The sequence below is a fragment of the Aethalodelphis obliquidens genome, unplaced genomic scaffold, assembly GCF_003676395.1.
Source record: "Aethalodelphis obliquidens isolate GAN/ISIS:26980383/991018 unplaced genomic scaffold, ASM367639v1 scaffold1, whole genome shotgun sequence".
Taxonomy (NCBI): Eukaryota; Metazoa; Chordata; class Mammalia; order Artiodactyla; family Delphinidae; genus Aethalodelphis; species Aethalodelphis obliquidens.
Genome location: NW_020837945.1, coordinates 94,491,980 through 94,511,780, shown reverse-complemented (window position 1 = coordinate 94,511,780; position 19,801 = coordinate 94,491,980). Strand labels below are relative to the sequence as shown.

The 19,801-nt window shown below is 41.1% G+C and overlaps 1 protein-coding gene across 2 annotated transcripts in view; it reads right to left on the bottom strand.

Moving 5' to 3' along the window:
- PLD1 (phospholipase D1) overlaps nt 1-19,801 on the bottom strand; it is a 199,531-nt gene that overhangs the window by 134,686 nt on the left and 45,044 nt on the right. Inside the window, exon 1 of one of the 2 annotated variants that reach the window (XM_027111838.1) lies at nt 15,867-17,874. The exons of the other annotated variant lie outside the window; for it this stretch is intronic. The gene's annotated coding sequence lies outside the window, so the exon portion shown is untranslated. Of the gene's footprint in view, nt 1-15,866; nt 17,875-19,801 lie in introns of those variants that run through there. 2 annotated transcript variants of the gene reach the window in all.

The window sequence follows — 19,801 nt, the reverse complement described above, 5'->3', positions numbered from 1 at the left end:
AATCTTCTTTCAGGCTGTTCTTCTTCTGCTCAGCATTTACATGCTAGTATTTTTCAGGATCCTAGGATCTTCCTTTCTGACTCTACTCACCTCTCAGGGTAATTTCATTCATTCTAATGGTTATAATACATGCTGCTGTTTCCTTTCCTTGGTGTTGCTATGGCTCCCAGCTGATACCACCATTGAGTACATTCCTTTCCACTTGCCCTCTGTCTCCCCTGGAAGACTGAGAGCTCCCTGAAGGCAGGGGCCATCTCTGGATTCCCAGTCACTAGTATCTACTGGGCTCTCAGTAACTCTTTCCAGCCTTATTCTTCTTACTAAGCTTCAGATCTATATACCCAGCTCCCTATGAACTTCCCTTTTAGGTGAACTTAATATTCTCAAAATAGAATTCATCATCTTCCAAATCCCAAAACATCTTCTTGTCCTGTGTTTCCTTCCTGCATGAATTGGGAACATCATCTACCCAGCTGCATAAACTGAATCCTGGAACTCATCCTCAGCAATTCTCCTTCCCTAACTCTCTACATCCAACCAATTAATAAGTCCTGTCAAATTCTAAATATCTCTTCAGTCTAGCCACTATATTTTATCTCCATAACCATGGCAGGTTTGAGGAAATGAAAAAAGGTGCAGTGTAGCTGGGCATAGGGTTAAGGGCAGGTGATGTTAAGGCATTTAGACTTTATCTCAAAGTCCTCATCCACCACCTCTCACTCCCCACTCTCGATGCTGGAGGCCTGCAGCTAAAAAGTATTCAATGACAATAATTTGGGGCTGCCCCAAATGGGATTTTGTAGGATAAGTGACATCACTTTCGATGGTTATTTTTTTTATTACCCAGATAACCAATGGTGGTTTCCCAAATAAAAAAGATACTGGGCTAAATGGAATACTGGCTCTGCTTTCTTTATAAAGTTACTGCAGACAACAATGATTTCCAGATGAGTCTCAGGTACATAAAGTAATGCCTTCGTGGAACCATCAGAGTTCAGTTCTGCCACATTTGAGAAACAACATAATATTTAAGGTAAACAAGCTAAACTGGATGTGGGTGGAGGGTGAGGGTTAGGGGAAGGAAGGATAGGAGGGATGAGAAACAGGCTATGCCTAATGACGCATGGGCATAGTTCACAGATGATCAATTCATCGTTAAAACGGCACTAATATAAAGTTAATAAAAAGCCACAAAGTAATCAGGAAGTACCTTAAGTTAGTAGTTTCTAAAAGTTCCTTGTTACTGTACATATATCTGCCCCAAACTGTCAGTACTAACCAAATTCATTAAAAATATGGTAATATGGAGGGGGGTTGACACACACAGTAGAAAGAGAAAAGAAAAATATACTGGTAAGAATCTACAAAAACAACACTGCGAATATTAAAAACTTTTAGATTGTACACTTTAAATGGGTGAAAATTATGGTTTGTAAATTATATCCCAATGAAGCTACTTTTTAAAAAATCTGCCAAGACATAGGAATAGTAAGCAGAGTTGCTTACTGTTGATATAGTTGCTTACTATATCAATCAACAGATATCAATACTCAAAAAAATATATCGATACTCGAAGAGCAAGTAATTTTTCTTGATCCTATAGAGCAATAACAAGCAGCAAAGTCATTTTTACATTTATTTCTGTTACATATAACAAAAATAGACAAACTACTACTTACAACCAAAAAGACCAGGGGAAGAAAAGACATCGTCAAAACACTTAGAGAAAGCAATCTGTTAATTCCCACCTTGAATATTGCTTTAATTCCACCGTTTTCACTGCCAGAAGACTCTGCTCAGTGAGATTATTATGTTTTCACAAACACAGCGGTCTCATTGGGAAGTTTCTGCCAAACGAGTATCTTGCTAAGAAATTACAAAAGTATGTATCACAAAGAGAACTATTATAAGCTCAGAAAAAGCATGCAAGTCTCAACATCTAGAGAAACAATTTGATAAAGAAAAGACAAATTCTGGGTCAGTGATGATTTCCTTTTCAAGACAGGGTTCGAAAGAAAGGTACAAAAGATAGATGAAAAGTGGCAATACCCGGCACCTCATAAGCACACATGCGTGTGTGCTGGGTGCTTGTTGGGAAAGAAGCAGGGTGTAATTTTTTTAGTCTCTTAGAGAAACAAGTTAGTTCGTGCAAAGACAGAATCCTTTTGAAATCACTTCAAAAGGTAGATACCAAAGTGGAAGGCAGGTGTATGCTCAGAATATGATCCACCGGCATAGAAATTAACTATGCCCAGTCTCTGATCTCAGTTTCACCTAACCAAGCAAAACAATCCGGCTGATACAAAACAAAACAAAAACCTATCCTTCCTTCTTTATCCTCAAAGATAACTCGCTCAAACCCAAGGAACCAAACATAACTCACTTCTGGTTTTAAGTTAAAACATGCTGAATCCACTGTGACTCGGCACACGGGTTTCACTTACTTAAAATCGTCTGAAACCAGGTTAGCTTTAATATGGTTATCCAACATAAGAAACAGCCAGTGAATTAGGCACAGAATTAGGCAGGAAGAGTACTGGCCTCAGAGCCAGTTTTAGATCTAATCTCAACTTTGGGGACTCCCAAAAAACCCAATTCAATCTCTGTTGAAATTAAAGAGTTGTCTTTGAATTTTTACACACCTACATGCCAGGCATATGGTAGATGTTCAAGAAATGCTTTCTGAATTATCACTACGAATAGATAACATTTAGCAAGCACTTATTAAGTAAGTACTTCATATGCATTATATCATTTAATCATCACAATAACCCTATGAAGTAGATTTTCATATTATCTGCATGTCACGAATTCAGAAACTGAGGTTTAGAGAGATTAGTAATGTGCCCACGTGACTCAACTGCTGAGTGGCAGACAGAGGACTGCAGGGCCCAGAGCTCTTAATCAATGTGCACTTACGCACTACTGCCCCTCTGAACTCAACGGGGCACCGGCCAAAGTAATCGCAGTCATTAATGAACATATGAGGCTCCTCCAATTTAATGTTTGTTTTATTGCTTGCTTTTTCCCACCACCTGTCTTCCTGGGAGTATTGACTGTAAAAACCTTGGGATCCTTGTTACTCAAAAGGTGGTCCGTTGACCATAGACATCACCCTGAAACTTTCTGGGAATGCAGAATCTTAGCCGTATCCCAGAAACAGAATCTGTGTTTTAACAAGATACCTGGGTGATTCAGAGACATCTCAGTTTGAAAGGCACTGGTTTAGACTAGCTCCAACATGACACGTTGTATGGCAGGAGGAAAGAAGCTCTGAGAAGGAAAATACAACAGAAATGTTATAGTCGGGGAGAACAAAACCAGCTTGCTATGGCTGTGTCAGGACCTTAATTCACCTAGATAATGGCATACAGATATTTATAAAGGACCTATAAAGATGCCTAGGGAGTTGATGATAGAGACAATGGCTGAATCTATAGGGAGTGTAACTATAGTTCCACGCCTTCTAAAATCTCCAAACCTGTGTCTTTAGAAGCACGTAGCAAATAAAAATACATTAAGTCTTTGGCAAATACTGAATCTCTCATGAGGTGAAGGGTAGAGCTGTGTTATGGACTGATAAGCTCAAGACTTGTACATCACCACCTTCGTTCACAATCCAGGAGTCACTGCTTAACAAGGGAACTTTATCCTTTTGAATGTTAACACTTTTTTTGAACCCAACACCGAAGTCAACTTAAATTTGAGTGTAAACTTGATTTAACTTTGAGCTATTTCAATATGGTTTATGGTTTTCTTTTTAAATCACATACCTACATTTCTAGTCAGAAAGTGGCCTACATTTTTAGCCAAGAAGTGCAGGACAGCAACTGTCCTCTCACAAGAGATATGAGTTATGTTGTGCTATGAAGCAGAATCTAAAGAAGCATCTGAAGGACTTAATTTTTGCTCACTATTTCTTACCCATTTAAACGGAGTTATAAAACCCCAATAACTCCACATATAAAAGCTATGCATATAAGTAAAAGTTATCTTAGTGGGAAGTGAGACGTACAGTTGACCTCTTTCTTTATTCCCACTTTTAAAATAAAAAATAAATTACATTCTTTTCCAGTCGCAATTCTGTGCTTCCCAGAGCTAAGAGACTGCCCTGCACACAGGTGGAAATCCATTCTCTTCTTCATTTCTATCCTTTTAGCCATTTGAAATCTACTAGGCAGGTTCTTCTCCTTAAAGCCTTCAACTATATATTCTTGACACGTTCTACGTCCTCCCTAGGGAGAACTAGAACAATGAGAATGGATTTCTTGCTAATTAATCATCCAGATAATCTCCTGGAAGGCTTGCTTTCACCACAATGCATCTAAAACGAGAACTGCTTTTAATTCTCAACCCATTAATTCTGTTACCATCATAAATCGTCCTTGGGATTCAGAGATTTTCTACAGGCTGCATCAAATAACCCAGGGTATTACAATAAAGGCAAGGGGAGGACTTGGGTATGCTCAGAGCCAGAGGGCAAGCAGGAAGACAGCAAAGTTTAGGGCTGTGCGGCCCCCAAGGATTCTGACTCAGAGTTAAGTCCAGAGGCCATGGAAACAGGAAGGCACATATTAACTGCAAAGAACCACTGAAGGGGCCTGAGTCAGCCTACGATGGGGGCTCAGGGGCCTGAGGAGTCCCACGAGAGAATCAAATATACACATAAGTTTCCCACAACAGACCCAAATTCCCATTCTCAATGAGGCCAGTGATGGACTATATTGAAAACCAGCTACAACTGTGCTAAACCAACCTCATAGCTGGTGGCACTGTTAATGAATACACCACTTTGGGGCACAATTTAGTAATATGTTTGCAGAGCCACAAAAGACTTATAGGCTTTGATCTGGTAACCACACTCTAAAAGTACGGACGTATGGAAAGCAGTTCACTGCCGAGAACAAATGCAGACATCTGCCTTTAGGTTTAAACACTCGCAAGTGCAGGCTGGGATGACCCGGATGGGCAGCCGTTTTGTGAAAAAGCCCCAGGGATTTGGGATGAACCAACTTCACTTTAGGGCTCCTTAGGAGGGAGTAGCAAGAATGGTGGGAGCATACACCGAAGTCAGCAGAGCTGGGCCTGAACCGGTTCTCCCTTCTACAGACCATAGCAAGTCACTCAAATCCTTAAGCCTGGGCTCCGCATCTGCAGAATGAAGATATATTTCCTTGATTCTAAGATGTGCTTTCTGTCCCCCTTCCCCCAACACGCATTTTAACTTTTCTGAAACGGGCAGGACTATTGCGTTTTATGTCTCCGTTTAATATGATGGCATTTTCCTTCCTCTACTTCTCCCTGAAAAGCTGAAATTTAACTGATGGTGTATCTTGCCATTAACAGTGTCTTAGAATCAAGGAAATACAGTAGTAATACTGACCTCAGTACTGCTGTGAAGAGTAAATAACATCACATATATAAGGCACTTTGGCACGTTGCCTTGAAAAGAGTGACTGTCCCCCCAAAATGGCACATGTTAACATTATTTTTTAAGAACCGATGCACTCTTAGGATACATCATCAGAAGAGCAGTACCCAGCAAAGCAGCCGATAATCCCAGCTGCTGGTCAGACTACACTTGGAGAACGGTATTCGGTCTGAGGGCCACAGAAAAACAAAGGCAAACCATGGATACTCAGAGAATAGGGACCAGGCTGGAGAAGTCTGAAAAACATGATATTAAGAGGAATGGTTGAAATAAGCTGGAATTTTTAGGCTGCACAAAAATGAGAAGGCTTTTGAACGTATCAAGACCTGTGGGTGTAAGTAGATGTTTCCTCTGTGGTTCCAGCGGACAGAGCTGCAACACAGGGATGGATATTCTAGATGGGCCCATGTCACATCAGCATAAAGGAGAACTTTCTAACATTTTGAGCTCTCTAGGAGTGAAAGAGCCCTGGTGAATGGAGAGCTTCCTAAAACAGGAAGTGCTCCGTCAGCGCCTGGACGGTGCCGCGTCAGCACTTGCCAGAAGAGCCTCCTTTTTGGTCTCAGAGGCTGCACCCTGTGTCCACTTCAGCTTTAGAATACCACGCCTGCGTCTTCCTCCTCCAAACCCAGGCCAGACCTCAGGGGACCACTCTGAGCAGAGGTGGCCCCCTTGGCCTCCACGAGCTAGGGCTCCACCGGCTAGGGAAAAGCTAGCACAAAACCATGAAACTGGCAGAAAGTGAAGGGAGGAGGGGACGGATTCCCTGGGGTGTCTAATATTGTAGCAATTCACATGGGAGGTAAAGATGAGGTTTGGATGAAGACTGACAGATTCGAACTGAGGCAGCAAGAGGAAGTACCAGCGCCTGACCTACTCCATGTAGAATGTTTTTGTTCGGCCCCAAATGATTCCATTTAAGGGGCAGACCAGTTTTACAAATGACAGCAAAGCCTTGCTGAGATCCACATTCTTTCCTTCAGATGCACGCCAGCTCCCTTCTTGCGCCAGTTACATACTCTTTCTTAAATTAACCCTCTATCCATGCTTTAGGAAATAACCTTTAACCGTACTCTATGAAAAACTGCTAAGATGCCAGATTAAAACAGAAGCATAACTTTGGACTGTGTCTTCTTATCAACATTTACGAACACGGGTATTACGTTTACTATGAACTTTGAGATTCAACTACATTGTCCATGTTGCAAATGTTATCTAAATCTCTGAGTAGAAGGTACTATGTGAATGGGAAAGGGGGGTGCCTACGAGAGTGTACACTTCAGTTTAATGTATATAAGGCCATTCTTTAAAAAAGAACTATTTACAGAGAAACTGGTTGCCTGGAGTAGACAAGTTTACTTCATAATTATATAGTTTTGGATTCACTTTGGGTTCTAATTCTAGCTTAGCTCATGGTAAGTGCTTAATAAATAGTGACTATCCATGTTGTGGGATGGTGAACTCACCTTCACACTGTGAGTTCCAACACCAAGCTGTCATCTCTGGCTCTGCCTCATGCACGGGGTATGAAGGTGGACCAGAGACCACCAAGGTCCCTCCCAGGTCCCAGCCTGGGGCTTCATTTCAGTGTCTCTGCCCATTTCTGATCTGGCAATATTCCCTCAGCTCACTAGGAAGGACACTGAAGAAATGTCCATTCATAACCCGCTATATAAATGTTAGCTCTCATTACTACTGTTATTATTATTTCCTCTGATACTGTCCTTCTACTAACTTTATCATCCCTGCTTTTGTTTTATTCCTCTGTGTGTGTGTGTGTGTTTAATGGTATGTAAATATTCTTGCAAGCCAACTCAAATCCTCAGTAGTAGATAGATGAAGTCAGAGAGAATGAAATAAAATAACTCCTACAGTTTATTATAAATGACACTAATAACAATAGGTAACATTCACTTAACACTCATGCATCAGGCACTGTGGGAGGTGTTATATATACATTATTTCATTTAATACTCATTAGAACCCTAAAAGGTAAGTACTAGTATTAGGATCCTCATTTTACAGATAAGGAAATTGAGTCTTAGAAAAGTCAAGTAAGTCACTCAAGGTCCCATCTAATAAGCTGTGGTCTAACCTAACAATTTTGCAGCACAGCCTACAAAAATCTCATATTAATGGATATGTACTCCCATATATTTTTAAAATTTGAATACTGAATATTTTTTATTTGAATCTTGAATACAGGGACTCCAGAAAACAAAAATAAGCCACTTAATCTAGTAAACAGGTGACAACACTGAGTTCATTTGGTCTCAATCTCACAGTTCAAGACACTGTTGAGAAGAAAGGGCCCACAGAGTAACCAGGTCATGTTCGTCTAAGTGGTCTTTGAGCATCAAACTAAAATTTCTAGCTTTCTCATCCAGTGTATGATTTCACTCAATGTTCAGAATGGGCAAATCTAGAGACAGGAAGTTAGAACAGTGGTTGCCTAGGGCTGGGTAAGGAAGAGAGGGGAGTAGGGAGAGTGGGTACAAGGTCTCCTTTAGGAGGTACCAAAAATGTTCTAAAATTAGATTATGGTGATGGTTACACAACTCTGTAAATACGCTAAAGAATACAGAATTGTATGCTTTGAAGGGGTTAACTTTGTGATGTGTAAATTATACAATAACAATAAAGTTGTTAAAAAATAATTCCCTTGCCTGCGCTTCCAGAGCTTGTGCTCTGCAATGGGAGAGGCCACAACAGTGAGAGGCCCGCGTACCGCAAAAAAATAAAAAATAAAAAAAAATAAAAAATAATTCCCAGGGTTCAGTATCCAGTGATCTCTAGTCACTTCTTGTGGCTGCTGTCTTTCAGAACAAACATGGAAACCAGATGTGCGTTAAGTAAGCCTTTACCCAAGAACAAAATGTTCGAACAACAATGATGAGAATAAAGACCACGCCTGTGAAGCTGGGAAGTTTTCCTTGGAAGCCATAATGAGCCGTCAGCTTCTTTCTCCAATGTCATCAGGTAAGTGCTGAATGGTATTAGCTTCTGATTTTTACCAACCCAGGAAAAATGGAAAAATAATTTCATTCCTCATTACTAAAATGTTTGTAAGTGGACAGAATGTAATACTAAAACCAGCAGCAATAGGGGAATCAAAAGACCTCAAAAGGCCCCAAAAGACTCCAGTCAAGTCGACTAGAACCTTGTGACCTTGGGGACTCAATCATTCTGGGCTTTGGGGACCTCATCTGTAAAAGGAGGAGGAGGAAGAAGGAAGTCAACTATTCCAAGGTTCTCTTCCACCTTCATTATTCCAGTCAAATCATATCTTCCAAGGACCGTCTCACTGTGTTGACCTGTCCCATTCTAAACATCAGCAACTGCCCTTGGACCAATGAAGAGTTATCAAAACATCTGGACACACTGGAAATCCATGAAAGTGTCTTTCCTGGTTTGTTGTTTCAAGTATTTAAGTGAGCATCTTCCCACATCCCTTATTAAATAAACTATATATCTTATAATTTAATCAGCTATAATGTCTGATTAAGATTTTAAACCTGGTGCCTAAAAATCAAAAGGCACTTTCCTAAAATAATGCAGAAATGCAGCAAAATAATTGCTCTCCAAAGTAAAAATATCCTCTCCTTTATAAAGACTGATCTTCCTTAACGCTAACCTGTCACTCCGAATCTATTTTAATTTTTATTATAAAAATAATAAATTCTTCTTAAAGGAAACCTTAAGTTTACAAACTATCTGAGGAAATTAAAAGCATTCTTAGAGTTACCACCTTAAATAGATTATGGGTGATGTTAACTTACTATTAAATTTTTGTATATCTTGCTTTTATTTTTCTCTCTCCATGAATAGTTTTTATGTTTTCAAATATAAGAGAATCATATTTTTAAATATTAATATGCAGAAAAGTATAAGGAGAAAATTAAAACTGCCAGAAATTCCCACCTTTAAAATAATCCCTAAATCCCAATTAACTTAAGGTGATCATCCATTCTGTTCTCTCCCTAAGCATAACACATACAGAGACAGGTACCTTTTATTTTATTTTTATTTATTTATTTTATTTATTTATTTTTGGCTACGTTGGGTCTTTGTTGCTGTGCACGGGCTTTCTCTAGTTGCAGCGAGTGGGGGCTACTCTTCTTCCCCGCGCACGGGCTTCTCATTGCAGTGGCTTCTCTTGTTGCGGAGCACGGGCTCTAGGCACATGGGCTCAGTAGTTGTGGCTCTCAGGCTCAGTAGTTGTGGCACACGGGCTTTGTTGGTCCGCGGCATGTGGGATCTTCCGGGACCAAGGTTTGAACCCGTGTCCCCTGCATTGGCAGGCAGATTTTTAACCACTGCACCACCAGGGAAGCCCCAGGGCAGGTATATTTTAAACATAACCAAGTACGTGATGCACAAATTGTTTACTATCCAGTGTTTTATCTTAAATATCTATCATCACCATTTCCTCCAATTACAGTTTTTCTTAAGTACAACGGTAGTAGTTGCATAATGATCCATTATGCAGTTTTCTTTTATTGTATATTTTGATTATTTCCAACTTTTCATGACAATAAATAACACTTCAATGAGTATTTCTGTAGTTAAAGCTTTTGCACTCCTACCTGGAAAATTCCAATCTATTGCCCTATTCCTTTTGCGATTTCCTCTATTGGTTTTAGGAAGAGAAAGTGCTTCCCCATCCAAATAATAAAACCGTTTGATTTCTTTCTTTCTTTCTTTTTTTAAAATATAACTCCTTAACCTATGGACTGTATTTTTATATATTTTTAAAGGTTCCAACCTAATTTGTCACATGTTTACGTTTTGGCCCAATCTAGAGTAAGTTATTTGCCCCACATTTTCAAATGCACATTTATGTTTTTAAAGGAAATACGTGTCTCATACTCCTGGTTCTCCACTAAGCCTCAGTAAGCCTTCAGGACTGACAAAATAATCAGAGCTTTGATTATCAGCAGGAAATCATACTGGGCAGGAAGGAAGAGGACACTCATACAGGCCAAATTAAAGCTAAACAATCAAAAGGTCCAAGTTCGAGCCTTAGTGGTTTTATCATTTTAGCATTAAAAAGTCTCAAAAGTTCCAAGATTAGCTTGTGTAGTTAAAAGACAGTTTTCAACTGTGGGCTTATTTGCCACGTGGACTGGTCACCACTGATCTCAGTTACTGACCACGAGTAAGCTCTACATCCTGCCACTGGTCACTGGTTCTTGCCACTGGTCCCCAGCAGAACATGTGAGAAAGCAGAGTACAAGCTCACCCACACAAACACCCAGTAGGAAAAGGACACAAAGGACATGCCTTACTGGTTGACAGTGGGTCAACAGAAGCATCTTTGAGTAGGAAGCGCAGCACAGATATCAGTATTTACGTGGTTGCTTCTCATTAATAATAAAGACTGGATTATATTTCCCAAAGACATCAACTCCTCGTACCATTTTCTCCCCACCACAGCACTCCTCTGAGGCACAATACTATTACTGCTGACTAGCTGCTATGACTTGGGACAAATTATGTAACTTCCCTGGGACAGTTTCATCAACTGTAAAATGGGGATAATAAAGACAATTGACCCCTTAGGGTTGTTGTGAGGATTACATGAGAGGCTTAGACCAGAGACTGCCTTTAGGAAATGCTTTTTGCGTGTTAGTTGTTATTATTACTATTACCACTCCCTCTACTACTCCTGCCACAGGTACTAATATCTTCAACCCCAGAAATGCCAGAAGGGCAAACTTAAATTGGCTTCTTCAGAAGGAACCAAGGAACTGGGGAAGTCTATGGTCAGATCAGCCCTGGGAGTAGAATCTGTCCTCAGCCTTTGCAATCCCTCTGGGAAGTTAGTATGCACTGTCATTATTAAAATAGTTCATTTCTGTGGTGGGCGGCATCACAGTCTCCCTTGCTTTCTGCCCCACTTTCTGATATGTAAACACAAGACCCCTGCACATCGGCACCTTCAGTGAGCAGGGTTAGGAGCAAGAACTCAGCGGGTCAGGCATGAAAAAGGCAGGGGTGGCTGTACAAGATGACTCTGACAAGGCCAGAAACTGCAAATCAAGAACCGACAGCTCCCCAAACAGGCACCTCGAAGATGAAGACGGTGGGCAGGAAATGAGAGTGATCTGGGGTGTGAATGGAACCAGACAACAGGTGAACATTTATCATAAAGGTTCAGCAGTCAGAAAACCCACTCCTGACATCATGATTCCTCCTGGTTATTCATTTCTTTCCTCTAAGTCCTTACCTTCTACTGACATTTAACCTTCCTGATGTTTCGAGTGTGGGCCAATGCATGTTGAAATAATGGATCATCAACTACGTTCATAACCATCTGAGATTTATGAGGCATCAAGGGTACTTTTGACTGTTAACAAGAAAGCATGTTGGATAAAAGTTAATCGGCTCAAAGCTTAACCTGATATGAAACGGGAAAAATGTCTGTCTCTACTTGATTTTAGCCAAAAAGCAGAGATGTCACAAAACTAAACCAGTCTGGCAAGATGAGAACAAAACTGCAATGTGTGTGCCAAGCCTGGAATCAGGAATAAGATTTGCCTCCATCCCAAATTACAGATTTTGAGCACTCTATTGTACAGTCTTTTTTTTTCCCCTCATGTTTGGAGGAAGCTTATTGTAATGAATATCCTTTGGGAAAACCCTAAAATCTGGTTTTTAAGGAGTTTCCCCTCTTACTCTAGCCTTTGCTAGAGTAAGATTTTATTTATTTCTGTTTCTAATCAGTACTGTTCTGTTATCATCTGTAGAAGAAAAGGCTGCGAAGCACTTGGGAACACAGAAACTGAGACTTACCAGATCTAAATGAGCTTTACGTGAGCTTTTTAAGACTTATCCATGCCAGCTAAGAGCAAACAGGTAATCAACAAGTAAAATGTCTTAACACAGTCCTTTAAATCATTGAGGAGCTACAATCAGATTTACAGAAGTCTTCTTTAAAATTTTAAGTTAATAGCATTTAATAATTAATAATGCCACATATGCAGTACTAGCATATATTAAGCAAGTCATAGCAATCTCTGCTCTTTTTTTTTTTGGATTTACTGTTGAAGAAAATATCTGCAGAGGCAGGGGTAATAATACAGCTGTACAATTGTGTCTTGAGGGGGATAAAGTACAGTCAACTTTGCAATCCTGAGATAGCATGCAGCCATAACTTTGCAACTTCAGCCTCAGCAGAGATAGGACTGGGATCTTTAAACTTTAGCAAATCACCTCAAAGATTTCTTTAAGTACCTACTTCTGTCTCCCTTCTCCCTCAATTTTATATTTTTAAACACAGGAGAACCTGAGAGAACAGACCCTTTCTGAAACACTGTATTTCCCAGCGGGGGAAAAAAGAGGAGACTCAAATGGCAATAACAGAAGCATATTAGCATATTTTAAAACACCCATACTGGGACTTCCCTGGTGGCACAGTGGTTAAGAATCCGCCTGCCAGAGCAGGGGACACAGGTTCGAGCCCTGGTCTGGGAAGATCCCACATGCCGCGGAGCAACTAAGCCCGTGCGTCACAAATACTGAGCCTGCGCTCTACAGCCCGTGAACCATGACTACTGAGCCTGCGAGCCACAACTACTGAAGCCCAGGCGCCTAGAGCCTGTGATCCACAACAAGAGAAGCCACCGCAATGAGAAGCCCATGCACCGCAACTGGAGAAGGCCCACGCACAGCAACAAAGACCCCAATGCAGCCAAAAACAAACAAATACATTTATTAAAAAAAAACCCACCAGCGCTTACCTCAAACTAAAGCATACATAAAGTAACATAAAAGCCAATATATTTCATAAAGTGTTGCAAACTTGAAAACACCATCAAATCAAACTACGTACTCTTATGAAACAACTTCATGCTGGATTGCTTTGGTGACAAGTAAACAAAGGTAATATCGCTCTCTAGATGTCTAAGTTAATGACGTTAAGGAAGATATTCTCTTGATACTTCGCTCTATTGACTTAATTTCATTTCAATACTGTTAGCGATCCTTTCATTGTCTTACAAGGCACACCGTTTCGACAGTCATATTTATTCCTAGAGGAATCACTTAAGAATAAAAACAGTGATCACTAAGGAAGAGATTCAGTCCAGCTTGATCCACCTACACTCTGCCCACGTCAACTGCTATGCAGGTGTTTTCTGAGGCATTCTAGGAAAATGTCAGACTTTTCAAAAAGAAAATTAAAATCATATTCTGGTTCCTTGTAACTATAAGCGGTAGGCCCCAGAGAAAACAATGCATCAGGCAAGCACGCACAGGGTGTGAAGGACGACACCACTGGCTGGGGCACTACACACTGCTGTCTCCCGTTCCACAAAGTAAAATCAACCATGTATAAAATCATAGTTATTCCTAGAAAATATAATGGGAAGACACAAAGAAAGGAATTCTGAAAAAGGAATTGAAAATGCATGTGAACAGGTACAAACCTCTAGACTGCACATCCAACACATAAATGTCATTTCTTCTTGGCTTCCACCTGCATTTAATATTGTCCAGCAATGCATACATTACAAGGAGAACCATAACCCCCAGACCTCCGTGGGATCGACGAACTCACATTATTTTCTAAAAGAACGCAGCAACAGCACAAATGCTATGCTGACTGTCATGTCATCGCCCCGGGAGGACAGAAAGAAAATCTGACACATGCAGCAGAAAGTTCAAAACCTTATTTACTAACCTGGTGCCCCTGTGAAAGTAGTCGCTTCATATTGCTTGAAAGAAAGAATCCTTACTATGAAACTAATCTCCAAAGCAGCTGATAGCCGACAGGGGAAAAAATAACTGACTACCCCGAGAATCCACAGACACGGGGAAAGCAGTGTGTTCCCAAGCCCCGTTTTTGGCCAACTCCCCAAAGGCCACTTAAGTCATAGCCAAGCCCACAAAGCACTTTAGCCTATAAGCTTTAGTAATGAACTTGAAACCACTCCCATATGTTAAATAGACACTGGGCTGCTGTGAGAAATAAAACTCACATACAGAATGAGCTAAGGCTTCAGGCTTCATCTTTGTACTTGCTACCCAAGAAAACTGTAACACACCAGCTGAAACAAAGAGCACTCTCATTCCCTTCTTGCCCCTCAGATGCTGTATTAAAGTGACTCATTCATTTTAAACAAGAGGAATACAGTCTGCCCTCCACTAGTGCCATGAAATGAGTTTTATATTGTTGCCTAAATTGGTGGTGGTGGTGATGGAACATATAGCACTATAATTTCACATTGCCTAAGAGGGACCACATGAAGTTATTGCTTCTGAGAACCAAAGGCACATACTACCACTATTTCTAGATTTTTAAAATACATTAAATAAGCATAAAACCTCATTAATCACTAAAGTCTAACAATTAGGTTCAAGAGGAAAACTTATGAAAGCATTTTCTAACTTCTGATTCTAACTTAGTGTCTGTAACTGTGAAAATCACTCATAATTCAAATTCACCATCTACAGTTAGGTTATATTATAAAATAAAAAAAGTTTTTTGGTGGTTTTGTAGTTTTTTATAGTTTAAACTGGGACTTATGACTCACAATGGTTTCAAAGTAAGAAATTTATTTTTCATTCTAGAAAAACTTAATTGATAATTTAAAGCATTTATATCTTAAAAAAAATAATGTTCCAGTACATCGCTTAAGAAGAAAAATCCGGGCTTCCCTGGTGGTGCAGTGGTTGAGAGTCCGCCTGCCGATGCAGGGGACAGGGGTTCGTGTCCCGGTCCGGGAGGATCCCACATGCCGCGGAGCGGCTGGGCCCGTGAGCCATGGCCGCTGAGCCTGCGCGTCCGGAGCCTGTGCTCCGCAGCGGGAGAGGCCCGCGTACCGCAAAAAAAAAAAAAAAAAAAAAGAATAAAAATCCACGCGCTGCTTTTTAACATGAAGTGTTCACAGTTATACACAATCTTCCCCTAATTTTCAATGCCAAGAGCAGTTTTAATTCTTGTTTCCATGATTTCTATCTTATTTAAATAAGACCTATTTAACATAATGGTCAAGGTTACCAAATTTAATGTTTCTTCTGAGCCATAAAAATGGGACCAAATATTCCGAGGAAGGGGCTTCCCTGGTGGCGCAGTGGTTGAGAGTCCGCCTACCAATACAGGGGACACTGGTTCGTGCCCCGGTCTGGGAGGATCCCACATGCCGCGGAGTGGCTAGGCCCGTAAGCCATGGCCGCTGAGCCTGCGCGTCTGGAGCCTGAGCCCCGCAACGGGAGATACCACAACAGTGAGAGGCCCGCGTACCGCAAAAAACAAACAAACAAACAAAAAATATTCCGAGGAAAACTTGATTCACTTGTCGCCAAGTAGATTTACATGTATTTCCGGTAAAATTCAAGTTACTCAAAACCTATGAAACAGAAGTCATTAGCATATTAGCTCAACAAGATCAGGCATGAAAAGCCCTGAAACTCCCTCAGATCTAACACTCACCCTGCTGGCCTCTTCTACGCACTCCCAGGGTCAGGGCTGAATAGCTTCTCCAGGGGTCACTTCAGAATGACGGGGCAAGACAGCCACCTCAGTGAGAAAACCAGCCTCAAGCCCTGGCCCATGCCTTACAAAGGAGCCAGTGCCCCACCTGGTGGCAAAACGTAGAAAAGGCTGAAACAGTTAAACCTCAGGGGAAATACTGCTTCAATGTTGAAAGAAAAAGGGAAGAAAAGGATCAGTTATAAGAGCACATTAATGTCACAATGTGTGGTAGGAATCATGAAAAGTTTCTTCCCTCAGAGCACAATATTTATAGAGGATATGAAAACACTCATGCAAAAAAAAAGTAATTACATTCAAAATCATCTTTTTATGTGGATTGGTTTGCAAGCATATATGATGATATGCATTCCCAGAGAAATCCTCTGATAAATAATATTGATCTCTCTCCTACCCAAAGGGCTGCAAGAAAAATTCCTGTGAGATCAACATAATCTCTGAAATGGAAGAACCATGGATAAATCCCCAACTCAACTAGCTAACTGCTGGTGGGACCGTGTCTCCATCATTCTGTTAAGAGGCTGTATCCCCAGGAGTCCTCCTACCTTTCTTTCAAAAAGTATTTCCTTTTGCCTCACATAAATTATTTCTGCTAAAATCAACGTTCTGATATCAACCTCAATGGAGATGAAGAAGAGTTAAATATTGGGTTTCGAATTACACAACAGTCTCTAATAAAACTCCAGCAAAAATAAAAGTATAGTAGGATGTGACTTTTAAACGAGCCCAAGCCACATTACTGAAACTAAAACTAATAACAATAGCTGATATTTAAGCTCTCAGTATAAGCCAGGCATGGTTCTAAAGGGCTTCAGGAGATTAATTCATTTATATCACACAAATCCATAATTATGCCAGTTTCACAGATGAGAAAACTGAGGCATCTAAAGGGTATCTTGCCAACAGCTAGTGGCGGAGCTGGGATTAGAACCCAGGTCATTTGGCTCTGAAGTCAGCGCCGCTAACCACATACTTTGATAATGCTGTCCTCCCGGGTGCACACCACTGGTGAAACCCTGCCAGACTCTGCTCAAATGCAAGGGAGCAGGAGTTGGTTGGACAAGAACTGCTCTATGGACAGTCCTCATAACGGCACAGGCTGGGAAAGGCTGTCCAGCCAAGCAGCCGCAGAACTGAGACCTGGAGGCCATGAGGCAGGTAAGGAATCCCCAGGCAGAAGGCACTCACTCTGTCTGCCAAGGAAAAGGGGGAAGTGAGGAGTGGGCCGCTGGAGGGATCATAGGGAGCTTGGTGAGGCTGGGGGACCAACAGAAGAAAACTTTGTGAGGGAGGCGGGAGTCCTCTGATGTCACATCATGGAGGTAAAGAGACATGACCAAGACGTTTTAAACCACAGTGTGTACATGTTGGAAAGAGAAGAAAGAAGGAACTAAGCCCTGTAGGGTACGCAGGAATTTAGAAGACGTTGCAGGTAAAGAAAAGGGCAGACCAGCGCTTTAAAATGTACAAGTCTACACTTCCATAAACATTATCAAGGAGGCTAGGGCGGTAACCCTGGCCACAGCAGCGCTCACTTACTTGCTCAAGCTAGGTCTGGGGCCTGAGCCACGTGGAAGTTGTTAATGCTACCAACAGAACAGGGAACACAGGAGGAAGAGCAGGCTGGCGGGAGGAGCAGGGGTGGGATAGACAAGCCGAGGAGTTGGCTTTTGGAGACCAAGGCCGAGTGCAAAGTCCTGTGGGTCGTCCAGGGTGGATGTGCAGTGGGCTGCAGGAGATACAGGTCTGGCGCTCCTGTCCCCTGCATGGACGGGAGGCACACATCTAGGGTGACAGCAGCTGGAGGGCAGCAGTGGGGCACACAGCGTAAGAGGAAAGGGTGAAGTTTCAAGGCAAGAGGTATCTGAGGATTTCAGAGAGAATTCAGGACATGGGTAGGGAAATTTTTTTTTTTTTTTTTTTTTGCGGTACGCGGGCCTCTCACTGTTGTGGCCTCTCGCGTTGCGGAGCACAGGCTCCGGATGCGCAGGCTCAGCGGCCACGGCTCACGGGCCCAGCCGCTCCGTGGCATGTGGGATCTTCCCGGACCGGGGCATGAACCCGTGTCCCCTGCATCGGCAGGTGGACTCTCAACCACTGCGCCACCAGGGAAGCCCGGGAAATTTTTTGTTTTAATTTTTACTCACCTTTAACTGAAATTTAGCATCCCCTTCAATTACAAATGTAGGCAATAATTCACGGTAAAATTAGGTGTAACTGTGACTTGTCACAAGTAGAAATCAAAGACATCTTCATATCACAGTACAGTATTGCAAGTATCTCAAAGTATCGTTTCCGCTCATTACTACCCCAAAATTACAGTAGTTATTAAATCTGCCACTAGCTCTTGGTAGGTAGTGTGTTAATAAGGGGTGGATATTATTATATTATTACTTTTTTGGTATAACTGTATATCAGTTTAATCGGTTTCCTTGGTAACCCTATGCATACTAATTTTCATGTCTGATATTTTCGCTGTAAGAATCTTTACTGCAAGCAGTTCTGCTGCATAGCTAATTGGCCATAAGACAATTTTGCCGTAAAAGATGAAATAATGAAACTAAAATAGGGACATTAAAAAGGACATAACAAAACATGAAAAACTAATAACAAAATTTTTAAAATATCTTCTTAGTGAAAGCAATGATACGTCCTTTCTCAAAGTCAGTCATTAAGGATTCAGGATCTCGTGTTGAACATAAGTTCTTCATGGTTTAAAAAACAGTCTGCTGTAAGGCTCTTCAGGTTTCCCTGGAAGTAAACCGAACAGACAAGGTATGCTGCTATTTATCTATGTCACGTATATAAACGTATATGTAAAGTAGTACATATCTGTACCGCATTTATATGTTCCATGACAGTCCTTATATTTCACCAAATCATCTAAGCCAGTTTCTATGCCAAATACGAAAATTTTGTCTACATCATGTTCTCCACTATCAAAGAGCAAAAAAATTTCACCATTTTCATAAAACTTATCAAGAATCATGTAACCAATTTCTTTCTAGGAGATGAGAAGCTTGATTCTTCCTTTGCCTCCAACTTCTAATACTGCGTGACAAACTTGGTAAAGATGGCATTACAAAACAAGCTGTTGTATCTAAATGAGCTAAAGAACTGATAATTAATGCTTAGACTGTCATGTATTACTAGCTGCCTCTTTTATATTTGTCATAGTTTGGTAAACTTGCTCTGACGGGATAGAGGGATGACTGTACTCATCGAAGGATTTGCAAACTGTTATGCTATTTTCTGGTATAGTATACAGTCTGGCTTTACACTTTCTTATTTCACACTTCAGTAAGTTTTCTTTTCACCGTATTTTCTATCAAGTTGCTATAACGTAGTCGAAACCAAACTGTCGCCTAGTTATTTTATCTTTGACGGCAAAATTGCCTTACGACCAATTAGTTGTGCAATGAGACTGCTTTACGGCAAAGATGTTTACGGCAAAAAGAGCTAGAACCTCTAATTTTATTCGTTTAAATTTATGCAGTTAACTTAATGCATTAAACATTATTCTGAAAAGGGATTCATTAGCGTCACTAGAATGCCAAAGGGGGTCCATGCACACACACAAAAAACCAAAGAACATCTGATTTAAGGGGAGGGGGGAGAAAAACACAGGAAGACACTTAAATAAAGGAATACAGAAAAGGGGAGACCGTGTATGAGATGACCTGGATTCAAACCCAGGACTTCTGATTTGTGTTCTTTCCTCCACCAACCACAGAACCCCTTCATTTGTGTCAACAAAGTGCTTTCATAGGTTATCAGCTCACTAGCTCATCACAAAGACCCAGAGTAGGAAAAGGCAGGTGACGCCAACCTGCCTGAAACCTCAGAGAAGCCGCTGTCCGAGAAGACACCACTCC